Source organism: Ptiloglossa arizonensis, chromosome 1 (assembly GCF_051014685.1).
Source record: "Ptiloglossa arizonensis isolate GNS036 chromosome 1, iyPtiAriz1_principal, whole genome shotgun sequence".
NCBI classification, from domain to species: Eukaryota; Metazoa; Arthropoda; class Insecta; order Hymenoptera; family Colletidae; genus Ptiloglossa; species Ptiloglossa arizonensis.
The window spans coordinates 14032126-14052093 of NC_135048.1; the positions used below are offsets into that span (position 1 = coordinate 14032126).

The 19968-nt window shown below is 44.7% G+C and overlaps 1 protein-coding gene and 1 long non-coding RNA gene across 5 annotated transcripts in view; one reads left to right on the top strand and one right to left on the bottom strand.

Moving 5' to 3' along the window:
- LOC143153604 (uncharacterized) overlaps positions 1-19968 on the bottom strand; it is a 133551-nt gene that overhangs the window by 105215 nt on the left and 8368 nt on the right. The window lies entirely within an intron of this gene.
- LOC143153638 (uncharacterized) lies at positions 12216-13347 on the top strand. Its single transcript, XR_012993883.1, has 2 exons — positions 12216-12280; positions 12919-13347. It is a non-coding gene; the product is annotated as an uncharacterized LOC143153638 (long non-coding RNA).

Genomic DNA, 19968 nt, shown 5'->3' on the forward strand with positions numbered 1-19968 from the left:
ACTTGGAGAAGAGAAACGTTAGGTTGTAGAATCTTAAAGTTGACCTGGACTAGCGTCACAACAGTGTCTGAAGTGTGTTCTTTGTAAACGAATCCTAGTCTACACTTGTCTTTTTACTTTTAAAATTGATAGACCTCGTGGAAATTTCATATTCCAACACTCTACCAAAATATAGATACTTGGAGAAGGGAAATGTTAGCTCCACCAAAATGTAGATACTTGGAGAAGAGAAACGTTAGGTTGTAGACCCTTAACATTGACTCGGACCAGTGCCACCAGTATAGGGCTCGTTCTTAACGAACAGACTTGCGACGATCCGAACGATCTCTATCGATCACGATGGTAAAGGAAAAACGGGTTACGTTTTTACGGGAGATAATTAAAACCGATGTCTCTTTTACCAGCGAGTTCGATGATACGATTTTGAATACTGTTCGATACTTTCCAAGTGTTCGAACTTGAACTGATCGAGTATTTGGACGAAAAGAGACTGTAACGATAAGGTGTGTTCTTGACGAATTTTCTTGGGACGATTTTATCGGTCTCTGTCGACTGCGATCGTGAAAGAGGAACTGAAAAAAAGGGGTACGTACGTTTTTATGGAACGTAATTAAAACGTTCTTGAAACAAACTGGTCCGTGTCAAGATCGAGGATCTAGAACCTAATGTATACTCTCGTAGAGTATGTAGATTTCGTTGGAGTGATGGAGTATGAAATTTACGCTTGTTTCAATTACTTGAGAATAGAGGATTAGGGCAACACATCGCACAAGGTATTCTTTTCAAAGTATACTATTCGGTCGATACGTTTCAACAGACCCTACGAGGTCTGTTAATTTTGAAAGCAAAAAGACAAGTGTAGAATAGGGTACGTTTACAAAGAACACACTTCAGACACTGTTGTGGTACTGGTCCGAGTCAACGTTAAGATTCTACAACCTAATGTCTCCTTTCTCCAAGTATCTACATTTTGGTGGAGCGTTGGAATATCAAATTTCAAAACCTCGGTCCACCAATTGTTAAAATAAAAACCCAACTGTAAAACAAGCCACGTTTACAAAGATACTTGAAAACTTCCAACAACATTCCGAGCCAAGATCGAGATTCTACAACCTAACGTTTCCCTTCTCCAAGTATCTACACTTCGGTACAGCATTGGAATATCAAATCTCCACCACCTGGGTTCACCCTTTTAAAATAAAAAGACAACTGTAAAACAAGCCACGTTTACAAAGATACTCGAAAAGTTCCAACAACATTCCAAGCCAACATCTAGCTTCTACAACCTAGTGTCTACTTTCTCGTAGTACGCCACGATATTTCGTACACTGGACCCGATCGTTAAAACAGTCTCCCTCTGAACCCTCGAGAATGTTAAAAACGATCGACGAAAATTCTCTACGGTTCACGTGACCTCTCTAGAAAGATACCACGGTTCGAAGACCGGGCTGAGACGCAGAGCGATCTCGCGGAATCGCTCGTTGGAGTATGATAATCAGAAATCGTTGGAGCAGTTCGTCGGCGAATGATTCTCGGAAATTCCGCGAAAGGGTCTGAAACTGCGCGTCGGTATCGGTGGAAAGTTGTTGCGCAGACGGCGGCTAGAGAGCTGGCAGCCTCCAACGGGCGAGACTCTCCTTTCGCGGTTTAATCCACGGCGGGCGTGCAACTTGCCGCGGAACTACGCGCAACTTTTGTCGAACTTCTCTCCTCTTCCAGGCGAGCGTCTCGAATTAAGGGCGCGGACGCCGCGACGGCTGGAACTTTCACCGAACGGGCCACGCGACGTTCCATTTTCGATATCTCGGCGTAGAATCGGCCGCGCTTTTCCGCGCAGAAAAAGTGCAACAGGTACGCCGTCCGAGAGTGGCGACCGCGAGGCTTCGATAAGCGGATGTTTCGTAAACGATTTTTAACGACGATTCCCGGCCACGATTATTCGCCCGGAGCCACACGGTTGAAATAAAAAAAAAAAAAAAAAAGAAAGAAGAAAAAGAAAAGAAAAAAGAAAGGAACGACGCCACCGTGTTGAAAGTATCTTGACTTTCGATCGCGTTTGACGCCAGGCGAGGCACTTTCGAGAGGTAAAAGTCGACTACTCGCGGAGAATGGGATTCTTTCTCCTGGAAAAATCAACCAGCGCGAGTCTCGGGCCCGAAACAACGTAGATTTGTAACATTTTTCGAGGAATCGATAATTGACGAATTTTTAAGAAATTTTAATTATCTACGAAACCCGAACGCAGCAAAGACTGTGAGTAGAGGTTTGAGATTGTTCCCTCGTGCTTGGAAAAATGATTATTTTGGATTATTTCGGAGATGGGGGTTCAATATTCTTCTTTTTGTGCAATTTACTCGAACGTGGAGACAGAAAGAGACTCGGATGATTTTGTTACTTCGTAATTAGGGAAATAGAGAATGTTTGGGATTTTTTTCGAAGAAAAAAATACACGACTCGTCGAACGCAAATTTTGTTCACCGATTGATATAGATATTTAGGTAATTAGAGAAATAGGCAATATTGGTGATTTTTTCGGAAAAAGAATACACGACTCGTCGAACGCAAATTTTGTTCTCTGATTGGTATAGATATTTAGGTAATTAGAGAAACCGGCAATATTTGGAATTTTTTCGGAAAAAGAATACACGACTCGTCGAACGCAAATTTTTTTCACCGATTGATATAGATATTTAGTTAATTAGAAAAATGTGCAATGTTTGGGATTTTTTCGGAAAAAGAATACACGACTCGTCGAACGCAAATTTTGCTCACCGATTGGTACAGACATTTAGATCATTCTGGAATAGGTTTGGTATCTTTTTTTTTTTTTTAAAAAAAAAAAAAAAAAAAAAAATACACGACTCATCGAACGCAAATTTTATTCGCCGATTGATATACAAACGAATACATCGCGTAAATTTCAACGTGTAATTTACTTGGACAACAAACGCGTCGTTGACAATATCGCGATCGTTGTAACGCGAATCGCGAAAGACACCGTGTAACAACGTACGAGTATTCTCCACGCACGTGAAAACAATTCACGACGCTCGTGCATTCCGTAGTCTTCCAATGCAGCGTACCGGCCCGAAGACTCAATCTTGCTGTCGATTGCACGCGAGCCGCTTGTTTTTCGCTAGAAAACGCGCAGAAAATCGTGGCCTGCTCGCGAAACCAAATACGGAACTGGGTTAGCCAAGTGTCTCGCCATTCTTGGTTCCCCTGGGGTCCCGAAGCCTCCAGCCGCTCCTCTCTCCAATTACTCCTGTTACCTCTTTCGTAGGTCGAATACGAGATACAATAAAATCTGATATAGAGTCGGCCCGTGGGCGTTGATAGCGCGAGAGGCGCGACGACGATTCGCTCCACTTTTCTTCGTTCGAGAATCGAGCATCCTCGCGGATGGCCGCGATACGAAGAGAAATCGCATCGCCGGGAGAACACGGCGCGCGGACCGATGCGACTGGAGCACGAAACCGACGCGACCGCGCTTGGGAAAGGAACACGCTATTCCTGGGTGACGTTTAAACGTCTTCGTACCGGTGAATTATTATTTCGTCCGGTCGTAATTTTATTCTTGAGTATATTTCTTCAAATTTAGTCCCCGTTTCGTTTCACTCGTATATTTCTCGTACGATAAAAAAATTCATCTGTTCAACGAACGGTAAAAAATTAAATTCCACCTTTCGAAATTACTTCGAAATGTGGAAAGAATCTTCGGTGAACGGTCGAGATAGTAAATATCGCGGAGAAAATTTCCCGTGGAAAAATACGCGACTACGGGAATTTTATATATTCTTGAAAAGTGTTTCGTTACAGGTTGTTTTATTCATCGAAATACCAAGGAAACTGATCGTTCGTAGATTCGTCTGTTCTCGTCTGTTCGTAGATTGTTGAATGCTGGGTAACATCGCGATCGTGTGACAAACGCGTGAACGTTGGTTCAAATTTTTGGCTGGATTCTAGCCCGCGTGAGTTTCTGGTTCTCCGATCGTTCTCGGCTCGCAATACGAACGAGTTTACGTACCGAGCAGCGGTCGAGCAAAAGCGTCCTAGCACGAGCCAGCGTTCCTTCTCTTTCTCGAAGGAGTGGCGTAAAAACGCGGCCTTGCCCGGCACGCGGTACATGCGAACTCGCCCATCCGAGCTGATTCATTCCAAGGCGCTAGAACAGCTCTGGCGCGAGAGATCGAGAGAGAGAGAGAGATAGACAGATGGAGAGACAGAGAGCCGGAGAGCGAGGGAGGGAGAAGAACGCGGTAAAAACGCGAGCCAGCGACAAGGTGGAAGAGAGAGGAACGCGTAGCGTCGAACCGTGGACAAAAAACGCGTCACGAGGGGGCAAAAAATCGCTGCGGGGAGATTAGGAAAAAAGTGGCCCGTGGCGGAACGAGCAACCGATAAGGAAACGCAAAAACACAAGGAACAGCAGGAACGGAAGCGGCTACGAGAGACAGACAGGAAAATGGAGGATTCTCTGTACACGATATTGCTCGACGTGTTTAAAAATCGAGGAACCGAATACGTGGCTTCGATGATCGTAGTTTGGGCTTGTTTAGAAACGTTTCGATCGCGAGTTCACATCTGTACGATGCAATCGGGAAGAAATTAAAGTTCTAACTTGATATACGGGGGAACGTGATTGTTGTGCAGAGTTGTAGGAATAGTGAACATGTACGAAGAGTTGTAGTAATGGTAAATTTAATTGTATTGAAATTAAGAAGGAGAAGAAATTGTACGTGTGGTTTACTTGGTAAATTTGATCAATCGATTGTAATAAAAGAAGAGTATGTATGATAAGCTTCAGTTGCGTTTAAATTCATTGCCCATGAAAGATTTTCCTGCTTCGGGAAAAATGAATGTTTGTTTTCGATTCCATCGCACCGAAGAGGATTGAACCATGCGGTCGAAACGTTTGCAAAGAAATAAATTATGCTCGCCGAAGCTACGTATTTAATTATTTGGTTCCAGACCTCTAAGTCGAGCTCACGGTGTCCCATGCGGCTTCTAAGGAACAGTGGGGAAAACGCGTTGCTGGTATTGCTGGTAGTGCAGCAGGACGACGAACTCGCGTTGCTGCCGCCTTCGTCCTTCGTCGACGAGTCGCGACTGCGCCGTTATAACTGCGGCTTGCGGTCGGAAACACGTGGGAACCTGCGGGAGAGGAGGCTCTTCCCTTCGACTGTATCGTCGTATTCGCGGGCTTCCTAGTGTGGGACCGAGTAACAGCGATGGGTGCCCCAGTAGACGTGACTTCAGTTTTTCCAGCAACTTCTATTTAAGTCTAGTCAGTCGTCACGAAGAATAAAATTCGACGTGACTTCAGCTTTTCCAGCAACTTGTATTTAACTCTACTCGGTCGTCACGAAGAATAAAATTCGACGTGACTTCAGCTTTTCCAGCAACTTGTATTTAAGTCTACTCAGTCGTCACGAAGAATAAAATTCGACGTGACTTCAGCTTTTCCAGCAACTTGTATTTAAGTCTACTCGGTCGTCACGAAGAATAAAATTCGACGTGACTTCAGCTTTTCCAGCAACTTGTATTTAAGTCTACTCGGTCGTCACGAAGAATAAAATTCGACGTGACTTCAGCTTTTCCAGCAACTTGTATTTAAGTCTACTCAGTCGTCACGAAGAACGTCTCGATAGATTTTGGTAAATTATATATTTTATATTCCTCGAACGATTACAACCGTTTGAGTAGCCATTCGACGAGAACAAGTATTTATAACGAGGAGTACTGAATAGGATTCAGCGTGACTTCAGTTTTTCCAGCAATTTGTATCCAATTTTACTCAGTCGTCACGAAGAACGTCTCGAAAGATTTTTCAAGCTTTGGTAAATTATATATTTCATATTCTTCGAACGATTACAACCGTTGGAGTAACCATTCGACGAGAATGAGTGTCTAGCGCGGAGTACTGAGTAGGGAATTCGACGTGACTTCAGTTTTCCCAGCAACTTGGACCCAATTCTACTCAGTCGTCACGAAGAACGTCTCGAAAGATTTCTCAACCTTGGACAAATTATACATTTTACTATTTTCGAATCATTACAACCGTTGAACTAACAATCCGACGAGAACGAGTATCTATAACGATGAGTACCGAAAAAAATTAATTAAAACAAATTTTGTTCAACCATCCTGTTACACCTACCAAACTGTCCGTATCAAGACTCGACCGCAACCAAACACTTTGAAATCCTCTAAAACCTACGTAAAACCTTTACAAAGGTGCTCTCTTAGACCTGCTCCAGATTTCTAGAAATTTGAAGTTTCCTTGTTCACGATCGCGAGCGTCTCGCATCCATCGCTAGCCCCGGCCAGCCGTGAGACGACGTTGTATGCGCAACGTCCCGTGGGAATCCATACCCGGCCACACCAAGCGCGACACAAAGGCGATCCTCCCGCCTGCACAGGGCTGCCCTATGAATCCCTTCCGTGTTTTTCCACCCCACCCCCTCCTCTCCCCTCAGATCCCCCTCTGTTCCTGATTCTACCAGGAATCGGAGAAATCCTCGCCCCACTATTCGACATATGGCGTCCACGGAAATGCTGCCGCGATTGGGGGGATGGTTCCTGACCTTTTTTAAGTGGTTGACGCGAGGATTCACGGAATGTTGGTGATTTCTCCGGCGAGAGATGACTTCTTTGATCGTGAACAACTGAACACCTTCCTGGACCTCTGGCTACGCGGTGTAGCGAAAGTGCTCGTTTCCTGGTGAACGAAACAGGCGAGAAAACAAGGAAAGCGAGAGAATCCAGGACGCGATACTTCCAATTGGGAAAGGAAGAGATCCATCCACGATTGTCGCGAGAACTTTAACACTTTATCGACAGGTAGATGTTGAACATCCTGTACACACTTCTCACTGACACTGTTACGCCTTAGATAGTCATTATAAGGGCTTTCTCTTATCGTCTACTGAAACGTTGAAGGAAACTTTTGAATTGCTATGTACACTGTTTATTTTTGGTTGTTATAGGGTAGTAAAACAACGGTGAGGGTCGGTGGTGAAAAGATTACTAATCTTTGGTCTCGTGACTTGTGTTTCGTTAACACGTGTCATGACCAACAGGTCGGTTATAAGTCTCATTGTCGTTGAGGACATTACGTAAGGGTTTCTTTATATTTTTAAGAAAATACATTTCAATGCACAAACGTGGATAAGTCTCACCCGTGGTTTGGCCCCATTTTCTTACCATAAGTCCCACACTATACTGTGAACGAAGAGATTAACTAGACTACCAATCGGTAAATTGTTAAAAACATTATCGCGGAACGATGATTTCCAATTGCTTCGTTCTGATCCCTAAATATTCATTTCGAAAATAATTATGTAAGTTTCTTTATATTTTTAAGAAAATACATTTTAATGTACAAACGTGGACAAAATTCACCCGTGGGTTGGCCTGATTTCCTTACCATAAGTCCCACTATACTGGGAACCCATAAGTTCACTATACTGTGAACGAAGAGGTTAACTAGGCTACCAATCGGTAAATTGTAAAAAACAATATTATCGCGGAACAATGATTCCCAATTGCTTCGTCCTAATTTCTAAACATATATTTCGAAGACATTGCGTAAGTTTCTTTCCAATATATTGAAAATTTTCGAATATTGTTACGAAAACATATTCCAAAGCATAAACGTGGACAATACTCAACCGTGGTTTGGTTCGATTTCCTTAGCACGAGTCTCGAGCGATGTTGTGGGCGAAAGGGTTAATAGGCTACCGATCGATAATTTGTTAAAAACATCATCGCGGAACAAAGACACGTGACGTCCCCAGTTACTTCGCCCCAATCCCTAAACATTCATTTCGAAGACATTATGTAAGTTTCTTTCCAATATATTTACGAAAATATATTTCAAAGCACAAACGTGGACAATACTCAACCGTGGTTTGGCCCAATTTCCTTACCATAAGTCCCACACTATACTGTGAACGAAGAGGTTAACTAGGCTACCAATCGGTAAATTGTAAAAAACAACATTATCGCGGAACAATGATTCCCAGTTACTTCGCCCTAATCCCTAAACATTCATTTCGAAGACATTGCGTAAGTTTCTTTCCAATATATTAAAAATTTTCGAATATTATTACGAAAATATATTTCAAAGCACAAACGTGGACAATACACAGCCTTGCTTCGGTTCGATTTCCTCAGCACGAGTCTCGAGCGATGTAGTGGGCGAAAGGGTTAATAGGCTACCGGTCGATAAAGTGTTAAAAACAACATCATCGCGGAACGAAGACACGGGACGTCCCCAGTTACTCCATCGTGACCTCGAGCGCGTTCGCAGGATTAGTCCGTCCCCCCCTGTAGGTGATCGCAGCGAGAGACGCAACGAAGCAGCGGTCTGGGCCGCGTGGACCGCTCGAAACTGGTTCCTAAAATGGTCCAGAGAGTGGTTCCACGCGCGCGGGGCCGTACAGTCCGTGACAAAACGTCTCGCGGAAGCATAGGTGGGGGAGGACCGAACCCCCCACCACCACCACGTGCCGGTACCACGTGACCGGGTTACGGTAGCGCGTCTACGTAGCTCGCGATCATTTCGCGGATAAAAGAGGCCGAATAAATCCGGATTAAGCCGCGAACGACGTGCCCTCGTGTCGGTATGGCGGGATGGTAGGTGAGGGGTGAGGGGTGAGGGCATTCGGGGGGCCTGAGCACGTGGAATAACGTAACGAAGTTGTTCCGTTCTTTTCGAGTGGGTCGAGAGGGGTGTGTCCCTATGGATCCAGATCCAGTTTACGATCCTCCTTTTCTTCGACGTTGTGTGCACCCTCTGTTTATTGATTTTGCCACCAGAAAGTCACTGCACGAGTTTCGAACGCGAGAAGAAGACTATGTATACTCGTAAACATTTCGCGTATATCAACCCGGTTGTTCCCCGCACGGTCGGTACACCTCGCTCGCTCGACCGGCGCTGAATTACCAAAGTACCGTAAATTTTACCGGGGGCGTGATTTTTGCTCGTAAAAATAAAAAAATAAAAAAGAAACAAAGGTCTCGGTCACGCTGCGCCGAACAAAGGGACGCGTCACGAACTCGTGATCGCGCTCGTCTTCGTAACCCAGCATCGAACGTTCTCGACGTTGACCTTCGCGGATGACGCAACATCGGATGTCAAACTCGCGTCGATCGAAATTACGATTCTCGGACCCGTGGAAGGTCCGAACGATCCAAGACACGTGTACGAGTTTCGCGTACGTAAACGAGCATGAATTTCAAAGTGGATATTGCGCCGCACGTTCGCGCGGATTTGGACTTTGCGCGTTTTTCTCTTTTATTTTTAATTTCTTTTTTTTGTTGGTGTAAAATCGTAATCAGAGCGACTCGTAGGTATCGAAACTACAGCGTTGAGTTTCGAGTATGCCGTGAACGAAGCAGTTCGCGGGTAGGATGAATTCGGGGTACGCAGAAATAGATTTTCGAAGTTTCCTGCAGCTCGAAGGGCTCGTTCGACGACTGCTTGACGACGAGCCACGCGACGTACCTTTCAAGGTGAGCGGGATTCATCTTTCGAAAAAATAAAACGTCGGTGAATAAAGTGGAGGTGCTCTCTTCTCCCCTCCCCCCTTAGCTCGCTCCCCTGCGTGTCCCGAGAGCAGTCGGCGCGCACGCACGTTTCGTCTCGCGACGCGGGAAAATCTCAACGAAACTGGAAACCCAGATCTTGCTACAATTTCAGGAGGAACAATGAGTCAAGGATTCATTCTATTTTACGGATTGCATTCTATCGTAGTCACGCGGAGCTGCGAAGAAAACCGAGGCACGTGCACATCTCGTCAAAACAAACGCAATGTTAATTTATAGGTTAGCTCCAACATCGGTGCAACCGAGCCTCGTCTTTCGTACGAGATTCGCGTATGTGATATTTTCACGGTGTAATAAAAACGATACTGTCGGGAGAGGAATCTTATATTTTCTAGGTATGTCGAAACGAATGTATGAATGTCTATGAATGTATATTCATACAACTTAATGTTAAATACTCGATCACGACATTTTGGTCTTGCCTCTTCCAAAAGGTTTCGTACAAGACACACTTGAGTACTGGAAAGATTGCAACGATGATGTTCAGACGTGTCAGACGTCTTTAGCCAATGGTTGACAATAGTTTTAAGAACTGCCATTGTACTGGTGACGAAGGGTCGTCTGTCACACGGTCGAAGGTTTGCCTACTTTGCTTAGGTTCTTCAGTTCTAAGCCAAGAATCGAGAAGGGCTCAAGAATCTATCGTTCGCACTAAGCTGCTACAGCTTTCTTTATATTCTCATCTTTACATTCTTTTGTCTATAATCATTATATTATTAGACACACGAGATCTTTGTGCATTATAACAAATTATATACCACAATTCTAATTTAAAACATCGTGAAACAATCTACCACAAAATGCTGCACCACCGCACCTCAGAGGAGAGGAATACTCCCTAGGAATACAAACCAAAGGATTCTCTTTACTATCTTCTATCTGCAATCATTACTAGATATTACTAGACACGTGATATCTCTGTGTATTATAGCAAATTATATACTATAATGCATATTTACAACATCATGGAACAATCTACCACAAAATACTGGACAATCGCACCTCAGAGGAGAGGAATACTCCCTAGGAACACAAACCAAAGGATTCTCTTTAGATTCTTTCTGTAACACTCTACTTTAGATTCTTCTATCTACAATCATTACTAGATATTACTAGATCCACAATATCTCTGCGCATTATAACAAACTATATACCACAATCCCAATTTCCACCATCGTGAAACAATCTACCACAAAATGCTGCTCCATCACACCTCAGAGGAAAGGAATACTCCCTAAGAACACAAACCAAAGGACTCTTTACACTCTTTCTGTAACACTCTACTTTAGATTCTTCTATCTACAATCATTACTAGATATTACTAGACGCATGATATCTCTGCGCATTATAACAAACTATATACCACAATCCCAATTTACAACACCATGGAACCATCTACCACAAAATACTGGACAATCGCACCTCAGAGGAGAGGAATACTCCCTAGGAACACAAACCAAAGGATTCTCTTTACATTCTTCTATCTACAATTATTACTAGATATTACTAGACACATGATATCTCTGCGCATTATAACAAACTATATACCCAATCCCAATTTCCACCATCGTGAAACAATCTACCACAAAATGCTGGACCATCGCACCTCGGAGTACTTCCCAAGAACACAAACCAAAGGATTCCGATCCTCCGGGTCCTAATCTCTATAGATCGCTCTAACCTGCCATCGAATACCGATTCGTGTCACCTCACCGGAACCACGACAAAGAACAATCCCCGTAACCCGAAGAATCTCTGTTCTGACCGTGTCCCCGGACCGAATCTAATCGCACCAGGAGGTTCCAGGATCGTCAGAATCCGCGTCCAGTTTCCGAAAACAAAGCGGTGGTCGGGCAACGACCATAACCTTCCTCATCGGTCGGGCGATTCGCGCGCGAGCGAGCGAGCGAGCGAGAAACTTCGCCGCGTACGTCCAGACCGGCAGTCTGAATTCGTCCAGCAAAAAAGGGGCCCGGCGTCGCTGTAAGTTCGCTGAAGGGACCGGCGCAACCGGACCTAGGCGCTAGGCGTCGATGGAACTGGTCAGACGACATTTCCCGCGTCTCGCGAGGTGCTGGGAGACGCCGCGGCTTCGCTGAACTTCGATCGACTTCCACGCTCTCGAAAGTTGTACGACGCAGCCTAGCCTAACCTAGCGCACCGTAGCCGCGCTAGTAGCGCTAAGTTTCCTCGCGGGCGAGGAGGACGCACGCTAGAACGACGAACAGTAGAGGGGGGGTGAGGAGCGGCGCGGAGCAGCGCGAGAGAGGAAGGAGTCGGAGCTTGAGGTAAGACGCGCACGGATCGGTGAGACAGGGAGCGCGGGAGGGGAACCTGCGCCGTTGGAGGCGGTGGGGGAGGAGCTGGAGGGGGCAGAGAACCGGAGGGGAGAAGCGGGATTCGAGGAGGCGGCCTTGAGAACGCGGAGAGAGCAGAGCGCGAGGCAAAGCAGCAGAAGAAGAAGAAGAGGAGGAGGAGAAGGAGGTGGTGGAGGAGGAGGAGAAGGAGGTGGAGGAGGAGGAGGAGAAGGAGGAGGAGGACGAAGACGAAGAAGAGGAGAGACCAGCCGAGCCAACTCCAACGCCAACGAACTGCCTCACTGGCAAATCACTCGCGGTTCTCATCCCCGACTTCGATTCTTCGACCCGTGAATTAAGGGGACAGTTCGGTGGGTATTGAATTGAAAAAACAAAATTGATTTTCTTTCATTATCCAAACCAGCTCCAAAAGTATCGTCCCGGTGCGACACAAGCGAAATTCCAAAGTTGGCGTTGCTATAGGACTTCGAACCGAACGCTCTAACGCAGTGCTTTGGTACTTTGAGCCCGTTTCTCTTCGAACGACATTTTTCTCCACGGTATTTGAAAAGTTACTTCCGATCGAATTGAAATTTAAACACCCACGCGTACTTATCCGAACAGCTATCCTCGGTTCAAGATACGGGAACATTTTCCCAGTTTCTTCGTTCTTTGTAACTCTCTGCTTCTCGATACTTTATAGATCGATAAGTTTGGAATTTTCTCGGTTCAATTGGCGGGAAACTTTTGTTCCTTTCGAATTAAGAAACGCTAGAAAATCTTGCTTCGGAAAGACAATCCGGGATAATTTGTGTCCCGTTGAACCATCAAGTTGTAAACTATCTACCAAAAGATAATCACCATCGGATTCTCCAAAATGGAGAATGTATAATTCAGTAAAATCTTTACACACTTTAAAGAAGTCTTGTTTCGTTTCCACAAAAAAAAAAAAAATACTTCTCCGAACAACCTAATACATTTAACAAAGATACTCGTCGATGAATTTTAGTCGCGATCCAACAGCTCCTTCGTCGAAGGGAAAAAATACAAAGACCCTTCCGACTTTCGACCCAAAAGGCCGTACTGCCCCCCGATGAACCTCGAACACGTAGGAGCGGCGGTCTCCGAGGTGCGGCTCTCCGCGCTTCATGGAGTCGCAGCGGTGAATCTCGAAACGCGACCTGGATCACTACCCATGGGTCTAAGAACCGAGCCGAGACGCGAAAATCTGGAGTCTCTCGTTCGATCCGCGGGCCTAGATCGGACCATTCGACGCACATATGACGGTGCACGCGCGCCGCCAGACGCCAGAGATTATGCAACTAGGATGATGTAAGAATTTCAACGCGAAACCGAGGATCCAGAAGCGACTGCACAACAAAGAGTTCCCGAGTCCTGCGGGACAATCTGGCAGGAATCGAGTCGGATGGATACGTGTTCAACTTTTAACGCGATGATCTTTGAACGGTTAGGCTGATGCCTCCTGAGTGCTTCGATGTATAGTGGAACTTTTGTTCGAAATTCCCCGGAGTGACCACTGCTTCTAGGTGTTTTACGAACCTTTCAAGAGAATGTGATCATCTTTTCCAGAGGAGCACGAAAAATTAACTAAAGTTTCATCGATACTTCGAATACCACTATTAGAGGGATCTACTGTTTGCAGAGTTTGGATAGTATGGGCTAAATTTGGACGTAGATCATACTTGGAACACCTGCCTTTCTATGGTGATCGAGCTTTTGCGAAAGTATGTCACTTCGGTCGAAATTATGTAGCTACGATTGGATTTTGTAGAAAGGAACTCGAATTTGGGTTTCGAGGAACGAGAGGCGGTGATATCGTTACGAGGGATGTGTCCTGTGAAGGATTACTGGAGAATATCTAACGTGTATTGTTGATGGTTTTAATTGTACCTTGCGTAACGGATTATAGTCGAACAATACAGTAGTGTATTAATATATATTTGTGTAGCTATTATAAGAAACTGTTGTAAATATCCCGAGATACATCATTGGGTTAGATATAATGTAACAATGTCCTACTGTAAGACACCCAAGTATTAATAACAGTTTCGTCGCTAAATCGGAATGAACAATTTCTGTAAATTCTAAGTATGCATTCTTGAAAACAAAAACAAAGGATACGCATAAATTCACGAGGAAATCAATCGTAATTAACTTTCGTTCGGTTTATCGCGCTCCTGATTTAACACGCGACAGCTCTGTGTAGAACTGATGATCGTATGACGGACCGGCATAGCATCGTTTTATGTAACGAATAGGAAACATTTCGTCGAATACATTTCCTCCAATTACGCGACTCTAGATGAACCATTATTTACCCAAGTAATCTACGTAACTTCTAAATGGGTAGCTAGAACCGGTACTCAACAAGTTGAACCTAAAGTCTACCAAAGAGATCCAGATACTCGAGTCTGGACTCGTTCCCGCCATCGCTGTAAGAGCGAGATAGCCAAAACCATCGATGACCAGCTTCTTCTAGAACGAAACGGAACATCTACGAGTCCTATAAGTAGGTTCGGTTCGTTTGTATCGTCTCTGTACGATGACGCGAAAAAGATACCCGTGGTGGTCCTCTGAGTTCCAAACTCGCCATCCAGAGACGTTGAATCGAAGTTACGATCACCAGTCTTACCGAAATCCAAGGGATCCGAAGCATCGGTACGCGTAGTGTCTTTCTCTTAGAGAGGGCTCTCCGCTTGGCAGAGTCCCAAGCAACGTTGTTAAATCGACGAAAGTTATTATCCTCGGCTCCGCGGGATCGATCCAAGGGACCCAACCTATCGACGCAACCCTGTCCCAGCAACTCGCGGATCTTTCTCGTACGGTTACCACTTGGAAACACCGAGAAGGACCCGGTTCGCCACGAGTGAGAACCACTGACCCGTGAGAGAGTGTGCGCGACGCAGGTAGGTCGGTTGAACTCGCGGCTCTCTACGGAATATACAGACACTTGGCGAGATTCGCGAGGTCACGTGCTGCATTTGGACAGGCAGCGCTAATTTCATTATTTATAGCTGAAGCTTTCGATTCGCCGCGATCGGCCATTATATTCCCGTGCAACGACACCGGTAGTCGGACGCGGAACCTGGCCTAGGCAAGGGAGATCGTTTTCAATCGCCGCGGCCGGATTCGACGCGCATCAGCTGAAATAGATCGGCCCGCGATAAAAATAAAATGCCCGAATATCCACGAGGAAGCAACAGCTCGCATTGGAAATATAATCGTAAACTTTCGATTTCGCCGGCTAGACACTGGCCAGCCGCGGGGATCGGAAATTTTCCGCGACCACGATCGAGAGACTCTCAACACTGACGAGGAACATCCGCCGTAAGGTAACCGCTCAACCTTCTTACATCGATTTTGAGAACGTTTCGAGGATTTGTAGAGGAAACGAAAATCGGGAAGATTTTTGGGTAATGTGGTTCATTTATGATCACAAGATAAAGCTATCTATCAAAAGATAACCATTATCTTTCCTACTTTCGTTTTGAGAAAATTTTGTAGATTTTGTGATAGTGTTGATTTGAAAATTTTGTACAACAAATGAAAATAAGGAAGATTTTTGTGTAACAAGGACAATTCAAGATCAAAAGATAAAACTATCTATCAAAAGATAACCATTATCTTTCCTACTTTCATTTTGAGAAAATTTTGCAGATTTGTACAGCAACCGAAAGTAAAGAAAACGATTATTGTGTAACATGGACAATTCAAGATCATAAATTAAAACTATCTACCAAAAGATAACCACTACCTTTCCTACTTTCATTTTTATCTAAATTTGTAGATTTGTACAGTAACCGAAAATAAGGAAGATTTTAATGTAACATGGACAATTCCAGATCACAAGATAAAACTATCTACCAAGAGATAACCACTACCCTTTCCTACTTTCATTTTTATATAAATTCATAGATTTGTACATCAAACGAAAATAAGGAAGATCTTCGTGTAACATTGACAATTCAAGATCGCAAGATAAAACTATCTACCAAAAGATAATCACTCCCCATTCTATTACTTTCATTTTGATACTTGCAGAATTGTATAGCAGCCAAGAATAAGGAACACTTCGTTTTGGGTAACACGGACAGTTCAAGATCACAACACGGAACTGCCCACTAAAGAAAAGGTAACCACCAGCAGCCCAGAACAAGGGATACGTTTTCTTGCGTGACATTGTTAATTCAAGATCGCAACACGAAACCACGAAAGTTTCAGTTACCTACAGGGAGATTGAACAAAAAATACTTTCGACCTACAAGAAAGACTTCCGAACAAATTTTATACACTGTTTGAACAATCGACCATTTACTGACTATCGTTCACGATAGAGGACATCCGAACATCGAAACAACGATATCTTTGTGCACCGATTCAAACAGCAGCCCTGTATATCAAATACAAATGATCCAATTCTACATTCATAAAATAATTGATCCCAGATATTCACCGTGCCATTTGAACGCAACACCGAAGACTTAAAACACCTTCAGCTATCCAAATTCCAATTAAACGTTCCGAATCGGTCAGAGAATGAATCACTTACGATTTCTCGGCGTTGTTTCCATGAGAAGCACCTGGTGCTTCGAAAGCTAAACGTTCCTACAGTTTTCACAGTCGAGAACCGTAGAAGGGAGATTTGTTTCCAACGTTCGCGGTCGATTGTTTGGTATTCCCATTCAACGTTACCTGGTGTCCGATTCTCTCGGCATCAAACACCAAAGTCGCTCATCGCACCGATCCTTATCGCGGTACCACGTTCATGTCTGCAACTTTTTCACTGGCCAACGGACCCTGAGAATCCACTTTCGATCAAGAAGCCGAGCTCGAAGGAACAAACGCAAAGGACAGAGGGAATCGGACCAATTATCTTCGAATACTCCGCCAATTTCACGACACTGGCGCGATATCGCTGACCGTTTATCGTGGCTATGAAATTGTTATCGCTCAGATTCGCGCGGCCGATAATCGAATTCGGGCTGTCGTCAAGCTCCTTAACCCGATACCCTTTTTGGATCGTTGAATCGCGGCAACCTGTTTCATCCCTCTTCGAGGGTGTTTCTTGGTGTCCGTAACGGAGAAATTGATTTCTTTTCGCGTTTCTTACAAGTTTCGAGTAGCCAACGACGATTAAACAAGATTCGAGGAAGGTGACAAAATCTTACCACAAGCTTAAACATTCAAATTTTCGAACTGGGACTATCTAAAATTGAGAACCAGGATTATCTAGTATCAAGATTCTCGATGTATGCTAAGTTGTACGATAAGTTTTATCATTGTAAAAAATTTCCGATGATACTGCAACTTTGAACAATTGTAAACATAGGAACGAGTCGAGAGATCTGCACGAAACTTTACACATGTTCATCAAATAGTACTACCTTTAGAAAAATAAAACGACGAACCTAATAGCTATATTTCATTATCGAACGACAACACTTATTAAGCAATCTATTGAAAAGCTTTCCCTTACGATAGAAAAATAGGAAATAAATATACAACATAGAACAATAATATTAAGATCACTCTGTCCGTTCAAAGTGCCACTGTGTCAATTTCGAATTTAAATTTCGAACGAAAACCAAGCTCGCTTAAAATATCGTACACGTGTGTCCGTGTGTTTCTTTTCCCCCAGTTTCTAACGACAGAGTTGCAATCGTGGTCACCGATTACGATAGCATTCACGGTATTGCCCCCCGGGGGATATTACAGATAACTCGTGTACTATCCGAGTGAATCGCGCGAACGAATTCATGTAACGTCTCTGCGTTGATACTAATTAATAGAAAAAGTCTCGGGTCGGTGTGTCGTGTACTTTTTGCAATGGAAAAAAAGAAAGAAAGAAAGAAAACGTAAGAAAGAAAAAAAGAAAAAAAAATACAGAAAAAGAAAGAAGAATATTTGCTACTGGTTCGCGACACAAGGAAACACCCTTGACTCGTAACTGGAAAATCGCGGTGGGGACAGGTTTGCAGTCTAGCTAGGCGTTTGCCAAATCGCACCTGTCCGTCCAGACACCTGCACCGATGTCCCTGGGTAAACCATGACTCGAGGAAGGCCGTTCTCGTCCTCATTGTCACCGTGTCAGCTCCTTACGTCCTGGTTCACCCTCGCCACCCCTGCGCCGTGCTTCTGTTCTCTTTGATTCCCGGTGGCGACTGATGCTGAACGCTCGGACACGGTATACCTGAACCGGGATTAGGTTTATCTGCTTCCCGGGGCGGCTCCTCTCCGCTTTGAAAGTAATTGGACGGGACGGAAGACGCTACCGCGTGAATGATCGAGTGCGGCGGGGTTAATCGAGTGCGTGGAAAAGCTTGATGAGCGTTTGATAGCTGCCCTGGCACGGTGGTAATGGCGGAACGAGGACACCGGATTACATTCGATCCGAGTATCCGCTGCTCTGATAAACTTTGCCCTTTTTGCGAACGATTGGTAACGATTTAATAACTCGAGAGGGAAACGAACAACGTATCGTTACCCTTTCGTAGCGAAGAAGCAACAGGGAGAGCGCGCCTACCCTAATCCGTGTCACCCATTCTTGTAAACACGGTCCTGTCGGTCCTCGTACTTTTCAACAGGACCTTTGTAAACTTTGCTCGTCGCCACTGTTCTCGTTCATGTCCCGAAACCCTTCGTAAACCTTGCGGATCTATTTGGATTTATACCGGGCGATCGAAACGTTTAAGTCGACACTCGAACCTTCGTTCCTCTTTGACGATCGAGACATTCATCTCTTCTCGCGTTTTCCGTCAAAGTTTCGAGCTTCGAGTAGCAAACGATAGTTACGAAAGATTCGACGAGCTCGAAATCGAACTATATTCGCATTGAACGAGTTATAGAGTACATCGAACCCTATTGGCGAACACGTACGTAGTTTCTTGCGTCGATCGCACAAGTTCTATTAAAACTGTTCGGTTATCAACGATCGAGCTACCGTGCACTGTACAGGATCGAAATGATCCAACGAGGTCTACGTGCCTGTTCACGGACCGAATAGTAGCCTTTTTCTCGCTCAGACCCGACCTAGACGGTAGTCTTGGCTGCAGTACCAAAAAAAAGATTAATTCGCTGTGCAAAGTCTCTCGGACGATTCTAATTCTACCTCATTAGAAGGATGCGGCGTTAAGAGTGGATCTTAGAACGTCGAGAGTCTCGGGGTGTTCCGTGTGCACGCACGTGCATTCCACTTTTCAGGCTCGCCTTGAACCTGCCCGGTTGCGCGAACAGTTTCACGTGAAACTGGAACCGACCGACGATACGGCTTGATACGCTGGCTGCACACGGCTTTATGCACTCGACCCGGTATCTCCTCGCGTGCCTCGCCGGCGAAACGAGCCTTTCCTCTTTCCACATGCTCTTCCCCTTCGTCGTCCACCGATCTACTTGAACCGCGACGCTGCCCGCGAACCGCGGAATCCTCGATACTCGCTCGTCCGATCGTCTACCGACTTTTCCTATACTAGGGGCTACCTACTGCCAGGGGCAGGAAAGAATGGCTTTGAGTAGTGGCCACGAGATCAGAGAAATAATAACGCTATTGGAAATAAACCTTTTCGAAAACTGATCTTCATGGAAACATTCTTTCTGGTTCTTTGGTATAATAGGTCTGTTTCGAAGTTAGATCTTTAGGTCTATGGTCGTGAATCGTGAGAATGTTAGACACTAGCTCGTTTGATCGTCTACCTACTGTTCCTATACTAGGGGCTACCTACTGCCAGGGGCTGGAAAGAATGGCTTTGAGTAGTGGCCACGAGATCAGAGAAATAATAACGCTATTGGAAATAAACCTTTTCGAAAACTATGATCTCCGAGGAAATCGAGGAAGGAGGACCTTTCTGGTTCTTTGGTATAATAGGTCTGTTTCGAAGTTAGATCTTTAGGTCTACGGTCGTGAATCGTGAGAATGTTCGACACTAGCTCGTCCTATTGTCTACCTACTGCTAAGGGCTGGAAAGAATGCCTTTGAGTAATGGTCACGAGAAGAGAGAAATAATAACGCTATTGGTCATTGGTGAAGTAAACCTTTTCGAAA